A 13,791-nucleotide genomic window follows, 5' to 3' on the forward strand; every position below is an offset into this window, starting at 1 on the left:
GGCTCAGTCATCTTCCTGCACCCTTCCAGATGTTGCCATTCCCAGGCAGAGAGCAGCAGGGGTGGGAACCGGAAAGTCCCTGTTGTGAAGCGTCTTGGGTGGATACACCGGCTCCTGTTCCGCCATCTGCTGCTCACGGAAGGAGATGCCTGCCGGAAGCAGAAGGAGGGGCTGGGGGTCTGGAAGGCTGAGCTTGAGTAGCAGGAACATTAGGGATGCTAAGACCCCTAGGGAGGTCTTGGTGGCTGGTGTCTCTGAGGGCCATCAGCTGGTGTCTCTTTGGCTGAAGCAGCCCAGGCAGGGATTGGGAAGGGTTGGGAGTGTGGACTCCAGAACCAGCCTGCCGAGGGCGAAACTCCAGTGCTGCCACTTACCATTCAAAGCTACAGGACCCGGGCGAGTGATTTAAAGCCTCTGTGACTCAGTTTCCCCAAGTGATTTAAAGCCTCTGTGACTCAGTTTCCCCATCTATAAAATGTGGATCATAATTGCTGCTTTCTCATAGGGATGTTTTTGTGAGAATTAAATGAATTGAGAGGTGGGGACCCCAAACACCCAGTAAAGGTGGGTTATGATCCTTTAACTCATGGCTGAGTGCCTGCTACTGGGAATTCAGCTTGGGGTGTCTGAGTCAGAGGGGCCTGGCACTGAACCCTAGCCCTCCACCCAGACCACTCAGTACTCCCTTAAGATCCTAATGGGTGTGGAGTGTGCCTGCCCTTCCTTCCTTACCTTCCCTTCCATCTCTTTCTTTTTCTTTTCTTTTCTTTCTTTCTTTCTTTCTTTCTTTCTTTCTTTCTTTCTTTCTTTCTTTCTTTCTTTCTTTCTTTCTTTCTTTCTTTCTTTCCTTCCTTCCTTCCTTCCTTCCTTCCTTCCTTCCTTCCTTCCCCTTCCCCTTCCCCTTCCCTTTGCCCTTCCCCCTCCCCTCCCCTTCCCTTCCCTTCCCTTCCTTTCCCTTCTCTTCCCTTCCCTTCCCGTCCCTCTTTCTTTCTTTTCCTTCCTTCCTGAGGCAGGGATCTCAGTATGTTGCCCTGGCTGGTCTCAAACTCCTAAGCTCAAGCAATCCTCATGCCTTTGCCTGGCCTACGCTTTCATTTCTGATACAGGCTAAGTGAAGACCTTAGCTTAGTCTGAGAGCCAAACGGGCCTGCCTAAAGTCAGAGTGGGGTGGACTCTCCCACCTGGTCACAGTCATGCTGGCCCCAGGCAGGGGCTGGCCTAGGGTGGAGTAATGCAGAATAGATGCTGTCTGCAGGAAGCTCAATGCCTAAGAGGAAAGGCATTAATATAAATATGTTATGTATTCATGTTTTATGTATAAATTTAACGGCCGGGCGCAGTGACTCATGCCTGTAATCCCAGCACTTTGGGAGGCCGAGGCAGGCGGATCACGAGGTCAAGAGAATGAGACCATCCTGACCAACACGATGAAACCCCATTTCTACTAAAAATTACAAAAATTAGCTGGGCATGGTGGCGGGCACCTGTAATCACAGCTACTCGGGAGGCTGAGGCAGGAGAATTGCTTGAACCTGGGAGACGGGGGTTGCGGTGAGCTGAGATCATGCCACTGCACTCCAGCCTGGTGACAGAGCGAGACTACGTCTCAAAAAAATTAAAATAAATAAATAAAATAAATAAATAAATTTAACAGTTATATATAATATATTTTTATAAGCTATATATTATATTTATAATATATTAAATATTTTATTAATATGAATATAGTTTATATTAGATTTATAATATTTATTTTTCATTATATGGTTCTTCTCAAATGTATTAATCCAGTGAGTCATTCCACCTCTCCTAGGGCCCAGCCAGCAAAGGGACAGAGCCTCAGCAGTTGTTGAGGGGAGGGCAGACTCAAGGAGGAAAAGGGAAATGGGGAGCAAGCCTTTCCCTAACATTCAGCTACTCCATGTCTCTTATGCCTATTCTACAAACACTTTTATGCCACACTTGGGGCAGGGCGTTGCAATCAGTATAATGGTTCGGCAATGGACTTTGGAGCTGGACTACCCAGGTTTTGAATCTGAACTTCGCTACTTCGCAGTTCTGTGCTAAGTCCACACCTGCCTCCAGATTCTCATCTGAACAATGAGGAGGCTATCACCATATCCCCCTCAGGGGCTGGTCATGAAGATTAAATGAGTGGTCTTTATATGAATGTTTTACAGATAGACTCTATAAGTGTTGGTTATTACCTTTGCTATTAAATGAAAGGCCTTGAGGGCTTTTTTGTTTGTTTTGTTTTTTGTTTTTTGAGATAGGGTCTCACTCTGTTGCTCAGGCTGGAATATAGTGGCGAGGTCTTGACTCACTGCAACCTTGACTTCCTGGGCTCAAGTGATCCTCCCACCTCAGTCTCCCAAGAAGCAGGGACCACAGGCATGTACCACCACACCTGGCTAATTGTGTTTATTTATTTTTTGTAGAGATGGGGATGTCTCACTATGTTGCCCAGGCTGGTCTCGAACTCCTGGGCTCAAGTGATCCTCCTGCTTTAGCCTCCCAAAGTGCTGGGATTACAGGCATGAGTCACCACACCTGGCCCATGAGGCTCGCATCAGCCTCTCTTTTGAAGAGGGAAAAAGCAAAGTTCCAGCTCTCCAGGAAGAAAAAGGACCTCATGCCACCTTAAGTAAAGGAATTTAAATGACATGTCTGTGCCTCCATGGACAGCGGACAGCTGAGCTTCTCCAGGGCTGGAACCCAGCAGGCAGAAACAGAGGCTCCTGGGGCTGTGTAGTTTCCCATCTCTGGTCTCTGCATCTCTCTCTGAATCTTCTTCTTTTGTGTATTGATGGGGGAACTGCTCTATGCTAGGTATGGAGCCAAGTGCTGGGTAGAGAGAGTGAATAATAAAATCTCTGCCCTGCAGGGACTGAACAAGCCAATGAGCAAGACAGACAATATGGAGAATCACATAAAACTCATCCGCGTTGCAGCGTGGATCAGGATTTTCTTCCTTGTTAAGGCTGAACGATGTTCCATGGCATGTATATAACATTTTATTTGTCGCGTCATCCGTTGATGGGTACTTGGGTGGCTTCCGCCTTCGGGCTATTGTGAATCACGGTGCTATGAACATGGGTGTACATTTAACCTTTTCCTTTTACAAGCGAAAAAAAAGTATGGTTAAGGAAAGTGGACTAAAAAGAGGCATAATAGAAGGATCTAACCTAGTAGGGGGAGAGAGGGAAGGTTTTCCCTTGAGGAAGGTCTATTTTGGCTGGAGCCCAAAGGATGAGAAGTTAGCTGGGTAAAAGGTAAGTGAAGAATAGTTTTGGCCACACGTAAGAGCCTCGAGGCAAAAAGAAGCTGAGATTGTTCCAGAAATGGAAAGGGAACAGTGTGACCGGGGCACAGAGATCCATAGAGGGGCATGGGGGGGATCCCTGGGGTGGGCAGCACCCAGATTGGGGGGCCATGCGGGACTCATTACAAATGGGCTGTTTTCTAAGAGCTGTGGTAGACAACTGAAGCCCTCTAAGCAGAAAAGTGGAATGTCTAAATATAGAGTTAAAAAAAAAAGTTGCTCCGGCCACAGTGGAGGAATGAATTGGAAGCTGGAAGGAGGTGTGGGGCAGGAGCAAATGCAGGAAGACCAGTGAGGCACCATGGGAGTTGCCCAGGCAAGAGATACTGGTAGGATGGGTGGCAGTGAAGATGACTGAAATTGATCCATCAAAGAAACATTAAGGAGACAGATTTAATTAATTTAATGATTGATTGGCTCTCAGGAGTAAGGGAGAAAGAGGTCTCTGGTTGACTCCCAGGTCTTTGAGCTGAGCAAGTGAGTAGGTGTTGGTATTACCTGCTGTGATAGGAAACAGTTAAGGAGACATGGACTGTAGGTGCATAGAAATTATTCACTCGGTTTTGGATATCACAAAGTTGAGATCCCAAATGACATGTGAGGTTACGGTGTTGCTGGGTAGACAGCATTGGACATGTGGCTTTCAGAAAAGAGGTCTTGTGTGACATGAGATACAGCTGGAAAGGTAGACTGGGCCATGTTTAAGATAATAATAGCACGCCTGTAATTCCAGCACTTTAGGAGGCCAAGGTGGGCAGTTGCTTGAGCTCAGTAGTTCAAGACCAGCCTGGGGCAACATGCAAAATCCCCATCTCTACAAAAAATACCAAAATTAGCCAGGCATGGTGGTGTGCTCCTGTAGTCCCAGCTACCTGAGAGGCTGAGGCGGGAGGATTGCTTGAACCCAGGAGTGGAGGTTGCAGTGGGCTGAGATAGCACCACTGCACATTAGCCTGGGCAACAGAACAAGACCCTATTGCAAAAAGAAGGAAGGAAGGAAGGAAGGAAAGGGAAGGGAAGGGAAGGGGAGGGGAGGGAAGGGAGAGATAACAATAGCTGACATTCACCAAATCATCAATATGTGAGAGATATTATCATTTTTCATTTATAGATGAGGATGTTGAAACATGGAGAGGCTGTGAAATTTACCCAAAGTCAAACAACTCATAAGTGGCAGTGCTAGGAATATAAACCCAGACAGACTGATTATTATGTTTCCTGTTGAACCATTCTGTGATCCTGGAATGCTAGAAGAGCAGGTCTGCCCAGCTTAACCTTTTCCTTTTACAAGTGAAAAAAAAAAAATCATCAAGGATGAGTTACTTGCCCAAGATCACCCCAGCTATTAATAGTTACGGCAGACGTGAGGCTATAATCCAAGTCTTCTGACTCTCAGTACATTCCTTTCTACCATACATTTAATTTCACGTCTTTTAGACTTCTTTTCCCAGATTCATTGTTTTTAGAGATGGAGTCTTGCTCTGTTGTCCAGGTTGGAGTACAGTGACAAGGTCATAGCTCACGGCAGATGTGAACTCCTGAGCTTGAGTGATCCTCCTGCCTGCCTTCTGAGTACCTGGTACTACACATGTGAGCCACCATGCCTTGTGCAGATATTATTACATCTGTAAATTTTGCTTTTCTCTATTTTCTAAATTTTCAGTAGGGGACACGTATGATATTTATAGTGGGGAAAAAGAGACTTGCGAAAGCAGAGACATCAATATTAATATTAGAATTCATCTGACTTTGGTCCAAAGGAGGCATGTGGGGTGTCACGGGGGGAGGTCAGAAGACGGGATGGTATTGCTGTATTTGTCTTTGATAATTTCTAGCAAGTGTTTCTGGGAAATTTCTACCATTGCAGGAACTCCATTCCTTAGGATGGAAAGGAGGAAACATCTCTTATTGTAGGGTAGCACATGGAGGAGGTGACCAGGAGGTCTGTCTTCGGTCAAATAATTCTCCATGAAATCCCTAAAACCCACTCTCCTCCCCACTCCTCCCTTCCTCACCTACTCACTGGCCCACCTTGCCTGGAAATGATGGAGGTAGAGGGAGAAGAACAGAGTTCCAGGCTTGTGGGAACAAGACATCCTTTTACTGTCAAGCAAAGCCAGTTGATTTAGATGGAGAGAGGTGCTCTAAGCAGTGTTTACATTTTCAAACAGAGTTGCAAAAGAATGTAAGGATAAGAAGGAGCAAGCTTATCAAACCTGAATACACTTCTTCAGACTGTTCTCCCTCTAGCAGATGTCTTGGACCAAAGTAAAACAATGTAGATTCAAAAAATCAGTTTGATATAGTTATTTATCTTGAAAACTATTGAGATTGCTCCTTTTTGCCCTTTTTTCACCTACCTTGTCCAATTCATCAAGCTGTCTTCCACTTGTTATTCAAATAGGATATATTTAGTTTATTTATATCCCAAGTCATTCTACAAAAAAAAAAAAAAAAAAGTTGTTGTGGCTTACCAATAGATAAAAGTCCAGATAGTAAAAGCCAATTGTATAGGAATCAAAATAGGAAAAGAGTGGAGAAAAATTAGAAATCAAATGTTTATTCCAAGGGAGCCTGATGGCAGGTCTGAAGGGATTTGATGGTCAAGATGAAGAAAGAAACATGATACACATCTCTCTTGAGCAGAGAAACATTCTGAGTTTTTTTTTTTTTTTTTTTTTTTTTGAGACGGAGTCTCGCTCTGTCACCCAGGCTGCAGTACAGTGGCCGGATCTCAGCTCACTGCAAGCTCCGCCTCCCAGGTTTACGTCATTCTCCTGCCTCAGCCTCCGGAGTAGCTGGGACTACAGGCGCCCACCACCTCGCCCGGCTAGTTTTTTGTATTTTTTTAGTAGAGACGGGGTTTCACTGTGTTAGCCAGGATGGTCTCGATCTCCTGGCCTCGTGATCCGCCCGTCTCGGCCTCCCAAAGTGCTGGGATTACAGGCTTGAGCCACCACGCCCGGCCACATTCTGAGTTTTTTTTAAGGAAAATTAAGTTTTTCTTGGTACTAAACTTTGAAAGAAATTTCTCCTATTGTACATGGTAGAGAGATAGAATGGATAATTCTTTGACAACAGTGTTTGGATCTCATTGGTATCGAATCACAATTTTTTTTCAAAGAGAAATTCACACAACTGATTCTTGTTTCTTGCGATCTCGGCTCACTGCAACCTCCGCCTCCCAAGTTCAAGCGATTCTCCCACCTCAGCCTTCCCAGTAGTTGGGATTACGGCCACTGTGCCCAGTTAATTTTTTTGTATTTTTAGTACAGACAGGGTTTCACCATGTTGGCCAGGCTAGTCTCGAACTACTGACCTCAAGTGATCTGCCTGCCTTGGCCTCCCTAAGGGCTGGGATTACAGGCGTGAGCTACAGCACCCAGTACAATTAATTCTTATAATGATTTTAGATAATAGTGGGAAACTGTAACACTGAACTTTAGCCCAGAGATGCTGATTCACAGTGGAGATTTGATCAGTTCCTGAAAGCACACTGGCTTACGCTTAGATTGGCAAGAACTTTTGGAAGCAAATCCTATTTTCTAACGTGTTAGTCATTCTTTCCATTTGCATCTTTGTTTGAAAATGTAAACAGTGTGTCATCAATGTTGTTATCTAAATCATTTTAATTTTTAACAGGAGGCAGTTTTTGGTGAATCCTGTGACATGCTTCTATAGACCTATCTCTACGCCTGTGATGATGATTAATAGGAGGAATTGGGATTATGGTCATTCAGACACAAATCACTTCACTTAGCTCTCATCTGGTACATTTATTTATTGTTGTGTCTCTGTGTCTCTTTTGTTTTCTGTTTTTTTGTTTGTTTTTTGTTTTTTTTTTGAGACAGAGTCTCGCTCTGTCGCCCAGGCTGGAGTGCAGTGGTGTGATCTCGGCTCACTGCAACCTCCACCTCCCGGGTTCACGCCATTCTCCTGCCTCAGCCTCCAGAGTAGCTGGGACTACAGGCGCCCGCCACCACGCCCGGCTAATTTGGTTTTTGTATTTTTAGTAGAGATGAGTTTCACCGTGTTAGCCAGAATGGTCTCTATTTCCTGACCTCGTCATCCACCCTCCTTGGCCTCTTAAAAAGTGCTGGGATTACAGGCGTGAGCCACGGTGCCCGGCCATTGTGTCTCTTTTCACAAGTGAGTCGACAAAGCATTTAGGAGATGCATCAAATAAAATGATAAAGTATAAATTAAAAATCAGGACAAAAAAAAAAAAAAAACACAACAAATTAAATATGGAGTCAAGACCAGGGTGGATATAGGGTGAGGTTGGAGAGAATGAAGATATAAAGGCAATAAACTTCTACTATTGCTTCAAGTTGGCTGCAAATTGACTTTGGGCTTTCTAGAGGGAAGGGGGCAAAGTTCACTTTTTCCCCTCTGGTCTGAAAATGGTGAAGCCCTGTCTCTACTAAAAATACAAATATTAGCCGGGTGTGGTGGCATGCGTCTGTAATCCCAGCTTCTCAGAGGCTGAGGGAGGAGAATCACTGGAACCTGGGAGGCAGAGGTTGCAGTGAGCCAAGATTGCGCCACTGCTCTCCGGTCTGAGCAACAGATTAAGACTCCATCCCAAAAACAAACAAACAAACAAACAAACAAGAAAAACAGAAAAGTCTCATTGAAACGTAACTGTATTATTCTTCTAGTCTGTAGCCTGTTACCATCATGAAAAACTAAGTTGCTCTTTTTGACCCAGCAATAGCCCCCAGCGTCTTTCCCTTCTGTGTTGGTTCCTGAAGAAAAGGGGTTTAATTGGCTCACGGTTCTGCAGGCTGTAATGGAAGCATGGTGCCAGAATCCCCTGCAATTCTGGAGAGACCTTAGGGAGCTTTCACTCATGGCTGAAGGCCAAGCAGGAGCAGATATGTCACATGGTGAGAGAGGGAGCAAGAGAGAGAAAGGGGAGGTTCTAGACGCTTTTAAACAACCAGATCTCATGTGAAGTAACTGAAGGAGAACTCCCTTATCACCAAGGGGATGGTGCTAAGTCATTCTTGAGAAATCTGCGCCCATGATCCAATATCTGCCACCATGTCTACCTCCAACGTTGGGGATCACGTTTCAGCATGAGATTTGGAGGGGACACACATCCACACCGTATCAACTTCCATTTCTAAGAGCTCTTGGGGGCATCTCTGAAGTGCTCTGTGCTTCTGTTCCATATTGGAACAGAACATTCTGCTTCTGTTTCTACCGTGGGCTTTCACTGCCCGCTCAGAGTTCACTTCCCTCATAACGTTGCTCTCTTGTGGCTTTGCCTCAGCATGGGCCTGATTCCACCCTTTTCAAATTTGTCCAACTCTACCAACTGTCTCAACTGGCTGTTTCCAAGAATGATCATGTTGTTGATTGGTCCAGGTCATCTTTTTTTTTTTTTTCTTTTGCAGGGTCTCTCTCTGTTATCCAGGTTGGAATGCAGTGGTGCATTCACAGCCCATTGCAGCCTCAACCTGCTGAATTCAAGTGATCCTCCCACCTCATCCTCCTGAGTAGCTGAGATTACAGGCATGCACCACCACCACTGGCTAATTTTTAAAATTTTTTTGCAGAGACGGAGTCTAACTGCGTTGCCCAGGCTCAGGTCATCCTTTTATACCTGGCTGTGTTACAGGTTGATTGCCAGTCTGTGAGTCAAGTCCCATGGTCCAAAATGGAAGCTAAGGGATTGGGTGGGAACGTGAAGGGAGCTGTGGATGAAACCAGTTTCTTTGCAATGAAGTTTAAGTATGGCAAGACATCATCTGTTCATCTGGGAGAGGGATTGAGCAGGAGTGTGGGAAAACCAGTTGCCCTCTTGCCTCTATTGCAAATAAACACTTTTGTCTTTCTGAAAAACTTGTTTTCTAAGTTGCTTAAGTCATTCTATTTGGAAGTATGTCAGAGGCTTTGGGGAGCTCTGCACTAAAAAATATCCCCCCTTTTATTTTGAGACAGAGTTTTGCTCTTGTTGCCCAGGCTAGAGTGCAATGGCGTGCTCGCGGCTCACTCCGCCTCCCAGGTTCAAGCGATTCTCCTGCCTCAGCCTCCCCAGTAGCTGGGATTACAGGCGCCTGCCACCATGTCCAGCTAATTTTTGTATTTTTAGTAGAGACAGGGTTTCACTATGTTGCCCAGGCTGGTCTCGAACTCCCAACCTCAGGTGATCCATCTGCCTCGGCCTCCCGAAGTGTTGGGATTACAGGCGTGAGCCACCGTGTCCGGCAATAATCCTTTTTAAATGTATTAAACACATAGACTTCTGAATGTGTTTGGCTATAATACACCCCACCTGTACCTCCATTTCTTATATTTCTTTATATCAGCTGTTAGAAGCCAACATGCCATTGCTTTTACATCTTGCTACTCAGATTGAAGTTGGCTTGGGCATCACCTGGCAGCCTGTCAGAAGTGCAGAATCTCAGACTCACCCCAGAACTACTGCATCAGAAACTGTACTTTATTTATTAAAATTTTAAAAAGTTTTAATTATTTTAAAAATAATTACATTATTAATGTAATTTAATAAATTTATAATTTTTATAAATTTAAATTTACTTAATAAATTTATAAATTTACTTAATTTAATTTAATAAATTTATAAATTTAAATTAATACATTTAATTAATTAAATTAGAAATTTACACCTTATACAAAAATTAACTCAAGATGGATTAGATACTTAAATGTAAAACCCAAAACCATAAAAACCCGAGAAGAAAACCTAGGCAATACCACTCAAGACATAGGCAAGGGCAAAGACTTCATGACTAAAATGTCAAAAGCAATTGCAACAAAAGCCAAAATTGACAAATGAGGTGTAATTAAACTAGAGAGCTCTACACGGCAAAATAAACTATCATAAGAGTGAACAGGTAACCTATAGAATGGGAGAAAATTTTTGCAATTTACCCATCTGACAAAGGTCTAAAATCCAGAATTTACAAGGAACTTAAACAAATGTACAAGAAAAAAACAACCCCATCGAAAAGTGGGCAAAGGGTATGAATAGACACTTCTCAAAAGAAGACGTTTATGTGGCCAACAAACATGAAAAAAAGCTCATCATCACTGATCATCAGAGAAATGAAAATCAAAACCACAGTGAGATACCATCTCATGCCAGTCAGAATGGCAGTTATTAAAAAGTCAGGAAACAATAGATGCTGATGAGGCTGTGGAGAAACAGGAACGCTGTTGGTGGGACTGTAAATTAGTTCAACCATTGTGGAAGACAGTATGGCAATTCCTCAAGGATCTAGAACCAGAAATACCATTTAACCCAGCAATACGATTACTGGGTATATACCCAAAGACCCAAAGGAACATAAATCATTCTGCTATAAAGACATATGCACACGTACGTTCATTGCAGCACTATTTATAATAACAAAGACATGGAACCAACCCAAATGCCCATCAATGTTAGACCGGATAAAGAAAATGTGGCACATATATACCATAGAATATTATGCAGCAATAAAAGTAATGAGATCATGTCCTTTGCAGTGACATGGATGAAGCTGAAAGCCAGTATCCTCAGCAAACTAACACAGGAATAGAAAACCAAATGCCACATGTTCTCACTTATAAGTGGGAGTTGAACACTGAGAGCACATGGACACAGAGAGGTAAACATCACACACCGGGGCCTGTTGGGGAGTGGGGGGTGAGGGGAGGGAACTCAGAGGATGGATCAATAGGTGCATGGCACAGTATACCTGTGTAAAAAGCCTGCATGGTCTGCACATGTGTCCTGTTTTTTTGTTTTTGTTTTTGTTTTTTAGAAGAAGGAAAAAAAATAGAGACAAGGTGTTCATCTGACTTGAGACCAGCCATGTTGCCCAGGCTGGTCTCAAACTCATGAGCTCAAGCAGTTCTCCCAGCTTAGCCTCCCAAAGTGCTGGGATTACAGGCGTGAGCCACCATGTTCAGCCTGTTTATTTTTGAGAGAAGTTCTTGCTCTGTCACCGAGGCTGGAGTGCAGTGGCTCGATCATTGCTCACTGCATACTCAAGCTCCTGGGTACAAGCTATCTTCTCACCTCAACCTCCTGAGTAGCTAGGACTGCAGGCACACACCACAGCATCCGGCTCCTATTTTTATTTTTTTTGTAGAAATGGAGGTCTCACTTTGTTGCCCAGGCTGATCTTGAACTCCTGGCCTCAAGAAATCCTTCTGCCTCAGCCTCCCAAAATGCTGGGATTACACGCATGAGTCACTGCACCTAGCCTATTTATTTATTTTTGAGACAGAGTCTTGCTCTGTTGCCCAGGCTACAGTGCCGTGGTGTGATCACAGCTTACTGCAACCTCAAACTCCCGGTCACAAGAGATCTTCTCACCTCAGCCTACTGAATAGCTAGGACTACAGATGCACGCCACAGCATGCAACTCATATTTTTATTTTATTTTTTTAGAAATGGAGGTCTCCCTTTGTTGCCCAGGCTGATCTTGAATTTCTAGGCTCAAGCGATCCTCCTGCCTCAGCATCAGAAAGCGCTGGGATTGCAGGTGTGAGCCACTGTGCCCAGCCAGAATCTGCACTTTTAACAAGATCCTCAGGAGACGAATATTTGCATTAAATGTTGAGAAACATTGATCTTCAGCAAACTTTGGGAAACACTGAACACGTCTGATCAGTGAATGTGGCTCTGAGAAATAATGTGCCTTATCTAAGTTCCCTAATCAATCAGTAGATCTGGGATTAGAATCCAAGTGTCACAAGTCCTAGTCATATTAACTTTCCAGCACACCATGGGTGTCTCCCTCATCTAGGAAACAAGGAGGCCTGGTTTGATAATTGTTAGAGAAGGAAATTAGCATGTGATGAGGGTAGCCACATGAGTTATCATCCAAACATAGTCACTTTTTTTGTTTTATTTTGTGTTAGTTATAAAATAATTTTCTTTACTAGAGACAGGGTCTCACTATGTTGCTCAGGCTAGTCTCAAACACCTGGGCTCAAGCGATCCACCTGTCTTGACCTCCTAAAGTGCTGGGATTACAGGCATGAGCCACTGCACCCGGCCTAAACATAGTCACTTTTGAGAGTGCAAGAGGGCACCATTAGCTATTTCAGGACAATAAATGCAACCTGACATAAGCTGTCACTCTATATACCTAAAGATATTTGTAATTTACAGGGCCCCCTCATATTTGTTAACTAAACTGCATATATATCTGATGACAAAATAATTTTAAAGTTCTAACTTTTATTTATGTATTTATATTTAGTCATTTATTTTTGAGACAGGATCTCACTCCGTCGCCCAGGCTGGAGTGCACTGGCACGATTTTGGCTCACCATGGTCTCTGCCTCCCAGGCTCAAGTGAGTCTCCTGCCTTAGCCTCCCAAGTAGCTGGAATTACAGGCATGTGCCACTACTGCCCAGCTAATTTTTGTATTTTCAGTAGAGATGGGTTTCACCATGTTGGCTAGGCTGGTCTTGACCGCAAATGATCCACCTGCTTCAGCCTCCCAAGGTGCTGAGATTACAGGCTTGAGCCACCGTGCCCAACCTAAAGTTCTAACTTTCAGAAAAAACCCTGATTCTCAAGGAAAAATAATACATGCATCTCATTATAATAAAAAAAAAAAACTATCTAACCTCATTAAGAATAAAAGAAGCTGGGCGCGGTGGCTCAAGCCTATAATCCCAGCACTTTGGGAGGCCAAAGCGGGTGGATCACAAGGTCAGGAGATCGAGACCGTCCTGGCTAACAGCATGAAACCCCGTCTCTACTAAAAATACAAAAATTAGCTGGGCCTGTAGTCCCAGCTACTTGGGAGGCTGAGGCAGAAGAATGCCATGAACCCAGGAGGTGGAGCTTGCAGTGAGCTGAGATCATGCCACTGCGCTCTAGCCTGGGCTGCAAAGCCAGACTCCATTTCAAAAAAAAAAAGAGACAGAAAGCCCAAATTAGCAAAATAAGAGAATATGGGAACCAACCACAGAAACACACGAAGTTGAAATGATTTTGAAATTGCTTTGCTGAACCGATTCAACTAAATTTGAAAACCTGGTTTCCACGTTGTCATTCACTGTGGCCGTGGCCAAGCTAGGGCTGGAAGCTACATCTCAGGGCTTTCTGCCTAGTCATTTCCCTGGGAGTCAACCAGACTTCAGAGTCTCATTTCTGAAACTTTTATTCCAGTACTCTAACCTGGAGCTAAGATGTCTGGGTAGCTTGGTGGAAACGTGGCTCTTCCATAAGAATGAGACGCAGATGATCTGAAGACATATCTTCCGAGCATACCTCTTATGACAAATGCCCACATGCCTCCATCTGACATCAGCTTTGTCTGCCATGCTCAGGCCACCTGGCTCTAGAAATAAAAGATGGGTACGTCACTGATCCTGAATGTTAAACCTGGAAAATCTCCTCCTGCCGGAGATGTAGCTAGCATTCCATATTTAAACTATCTTTAAAGATTTTAATGTTGATAATACTAACAACAACTGGTATTTATTGAGT

This window comes from Macaca mulatta, chromosome 16 (assembly GCF_049350105.2).
Source record: "Macaca mulatta isolate MMU2019108-1 chromosome 16, T2T-MMU8v2.0, whole genome shotgun sequence".
Classification (NCBI taxonomy): domain Eukaryota; kingdom Metazoa; phylum Chordata; class Mammalia; order Primates; family Cercopithecidae; genus Macaca; species Macaca mulatta.